Source organism: Ricinus communis, chromosome 1, assembly GCF_019578655.1.
Source record: "Ricinus communis isolate WT05 ecotype wild-type chromosome 1, ASM1957865v1, whole genome shotgun sequence".
Classification (NCBI taxonomy): domain Eukaryota; kingdom Viridiplantae; phylum Streptophyta; class Magnoliopsida; order Malpighiales; family Euphorbiaceae; genus Ricinus; species Ricinus communis.
The window spans coordinates 17653740-17657929 of NC_063256.1; the positions used below are offsets into that span (position 1 = coordinate 17653740).

At 39.8% G+C, this 4190-nt stretch overlaps 1 non-coding gene across 1 annotated transcript; it reads left to right on the forward strand.

Annotated features, from left to right (window-relative positions):
* The first annotated feature begins 3731 nt into the window (after positions 1–3731).
* LOC112535825 lies at positions 3732–3838 on the forward strand. The gene has a single exon (XR_003079913.2). It is a non-coding gene; the product is annotated as a small nucleolar RNA R71 (small nucleolar RNA).
* Positions 3839–4190: the final 352 nt, after the last annotated feature.

Sequence of the window (4190 nt, forward strand, 5' to 3'; positions counted from 1 at the left end):
GCTTGTCCTCAAGCAATCAACAACTCACTCCTCAAACAGATACCAAATAACTCAATCAAATGCATTGCAGGAGGTTAGCTCAAAACAAATTTCAAAACTCCATAATGATTTTTCCCAAAATCCCCAAATCACTAAATCCTTAAGAGAGAGAACAAACTTAATAAAGTTGCTAAAGTTAAAATGATAAACCATCTAAATTTAGAAATTGAGAACCATGCCTCACAAGATGTCACTCAAAACACACAAGTGTATATAGGTGAAAGAAGATCGCCAAGCTCTCAACGCAAAAATACAGAAAAAGTGCTTACCATAGGCTTTCTTATAGATCCAATCTCCACTACTACGAAATAATCAATAATCATGATCAAAGGGTCTTGAGCCAGGTTGTCATGGGGTTAAGGTAGGGTACGTATAAATATGGAAAGTAGGCTACAAGTTGCTGGAAGTTAAGCAAGTAATGCAAGAAAGTAACGAAGGATCAAGTGTTGTACCAAAATGAACACTAAGTTGCTCTAAAAATAAGATGATGCTCAAAATGAACTAAATTAATACTCTTTTTTTTTGAATATATATATACTATGTATATATATTACAACAGCTTATGTAGGGGTTGTTGGTTATTGACACATACAATAAGACTGAATACCAAATATATTTTTTTTTTTAATTGAAGGGAGCATCTATGAAAAATCTAGCAACTTAGTGAAATATATGATTGCAGATTGATCCAAAATAAAATGCAGTATAAACTTACATAATTTCCAGCAACAATGGTAGAAAGAATGGTCAAATGAATAGAAGTGATAAAATGAGTGTGACTGTTATTATTATCACGAAAGGAAAGGCTAAGGCTCAAATTTGGTTCACTAAGGGAAAAACAGGGTTAGGCTTTTTGGCCAAATTGTGTAAATCCTAAGTGCCCAAATCATCTCACGATTATTGACAATTCATGTAATCTCAAAAGATATCGTAAAGCAAGTTCTAGAAACAGAGATTCTGTACAATGCTCACTAATGAAAGAAAAGGGAGCATAATAGTGATGCACCAATTGGCTCAAAATCTCACCATTTGAGTGGGGTAAAATTGCATGAATTCTCAAACCAAAGTTTAAACAGTCAATCACAATAATAAGCAACAATATTAACAGTGTTCTATATCTAAGATAAAGTAAAATGGAAGAATTTAAGGAAAAATACCAGTTTTACCTAGCTGGATTGTAATTAAGAGATTCGTTCATTGCCTTCTTCCAACAAGGTTCGATAAAAGCTGCACAAATCTACAGTACCTACCCCATACTTGTGAAAAACACTGTCCTCAGTGTGAACAAGGTAGGCACTCTAAAATAAAAGGAATAAAATACGTAAAATGAAGCTAATTATGGGAGTCCATAAAAGAAATTAGAAAACTAAGAGAAAAACAAGACGACAAAAAGAGATAAAAACTAGAAAGTCTACTAGATACTGCCCTTGATGTGTACTTTAACACTTCAAAATATGTTAGTCCTCAAAATTACGTACGAGCATCAAGTAGGCTAACTCCTGCAAAATTCAAGAATAAACACATTCCAAGCAACATCTAGTAAAAGGTTCAATAGGATAGCATCTCCTCAAAATCAAACTTACTAAAAACAGACTGAAATATCTAACTGCAAATGACTACATAAAATAAAATAAAAAATGTCCAAAAATTCAGAAAGCAAAAATAGATTCGAGAATGCCTCCCGAAGGAGCTTCTTTTTGTTCGAGTCGTCTAGCTGGACTCTGGATCAGCATTCCTGCATCGCGGGCAAATTAAGAAGGTAGGCTCAATGTAAGTTGGGGCTCGAGGCATATAAGCGCAATGAAAAGGTCCGATGTGTGCAGTAGATGACCAAGGAGGTGCTCTCTGGACCGATTTGGGATGTCCATTCATCCACTCCGAATTCCGGCTAAGTGACCTGTCAAAAACAAACTTGCAACTACCCTTCTCGGGTCTATCACAAAGACAAAGTCTCATATTGATACAAGTTATTTTTTCGGATGAATAACACATACTAGTAGGGGAAGAAACATGTATAGCATCATCCATTTGTACATCTTGTAGTTGTGTATTACATGCAAGATCAATTCCATCAATACAACAAATGGCATGAACATGGTCGGTGGAAGAACTATCAAATGAGGGTAAACTAAAAGTGACACAGTCGTCCCCTACATTAAGTTCTAACTTCCCCTCAAATACGTCTATTTTAGCTCTAGCTGTGGCAAGGAAAGGCCTCCCCAAAATTAATGGTACACCATGCTCATTGTCCATATCCAAAACCACAAAGTCCACAGGAAATATGAACTTATCTACCTTAACTAGCACATTTTCCACAATTCCCCTAGGAAGCTTAATAGAACGGTCAGCTAATTGAATGCACATCCTAGTGGATTTTGCCTCCCCCAAACCTAGCTTATTGAACAAACTAGTGGGCATGACATTTATGCTAGGCCCCAAATTACCTAATGCATCATCAACACACAAATTACCTAAAGTGCAGGGAATAGTGAAACTCCCTAGATCATGACGTTTCTCTGGCAACTTGCTCTAAAACACCGTTGAGCACTCCTCATTAAGCTGAACATAGGCGACCTCCTCCAACTTCCTTTTTCTGCTAAGTATGTCCTTTAAGAACTTAGCATACTTTGGCATCTGCTCCAATGCATCAATAAAAGGCAAGTTAATATGCAGTTGTCTAAAAATATCTAAAAACTTACTGAACTGCTCTTTCGCCTCTGCTTGTTTAGCTCTAGCAGGATAAGGAATCTTAGGTTGATATTCCCTGACTGGAATTGATTTCACCTTTTGTCCTCGTGTTCCCTAACCTACCGCTTGCCTTAACTGCACATCAATAGTGGCGTCATAAAAAACATGCTTAGAAGGAGGCTGAAACTAACTTACCTCGAACGCAAAGTGATGGCGTTCACGTGCTCCCTCGGGTTAGACTCGGTGGTGCTCTGGGAGCTCATGCGCCTCTTAGACAACATCTTAGAGATTTGGCCAATCCCGGGTCTCCAAGTTCGAATCGAGGCCCGCCGGTTCCTAAGTGCACTATCAGTTTGCTGGAACCTCATCTCCGTAGACGTCACAAACTTCATCATAAGCTCCTCTAAATTTGACTTCTTTTTACGTAGAGGAGAGGAGCTTGTCGAGGCCAGTGAATATTCTTCTTGAGTCGATGAAGTCTCGAAACCGGTGGACCCCGAGCGTTATTGTTCCTCCAATCAAGTTGGGATGATTGCGCCACCCAGGGTTGTATGTATTGCTGTAAGGATCATTCTGCTGCCTTGGGGCATTCCCTATATAATCAACCTGTTCAACATCAGAAGACATAGCAGAATTAGATAGAAAAGTAGTAGAGGATGAAGCAAACATACCTCCCGCAGACAGCTCGACCGTAATGCGGGCCACCATAAAACTTGCGCCAACGTCACCGCATGAACCAGATCTAGAGTTGGTCGATCTTCTTGGATAGAAGCTCCACTTGAGCTGCCAAGGTTGCTGTAGAGTCCACTTGGTTGACCACTCCCTGTCTTCCTAGTCGGCTCCTAGAGGATTGCCACTGATAGTTGTTCATGGCCATTTCCTCTATCAAGTTCCGAGCACCTTTCGGGCATCTTTCTTATCGCTTAGCGCCCTGCTGCAGCATCCACCATCGCCTCGTTGCAAGGTTCAACCCGTCAGAAGGTCCGAACTGCATCCACACCGGCAATCCATGATGTGGGCAGCATCTCAAAAGATCTTTAAATCTCTCCCATGCATCGTACATGCTTTCATCATCAAACTGCACAAAAGAAGATATGTCATTTCTAAGTTTAGCAGTTTTAGCAGGAGGAAAATACTTATTTAAAAATTTTTCGGCCAACGCCTTCTAGGTAGTGATCGTCTGTTGTGGAAGAGATTGCAGCCATCTCTTTGCTCTGTCCCTCAAGGAAAATGGAAACAATCTCAGCCAAATGGCATCATCGGTTGTTCCACTTATCTTGAATGTGTCACAAATCTCCAAAAAGTTGGAGATATGTGCATTGGGATCCTCGCTGGGCAATCCTCCAAACTGCATGCTTTGTTGGATCATCTAGATCACATTGGCCTTTATCTCAAAATTGTTGGCCGCTACAGCAGGTCTGACTATACTTGTTCTCGTCCCATCTAAAGATGGTCGAGCAAAC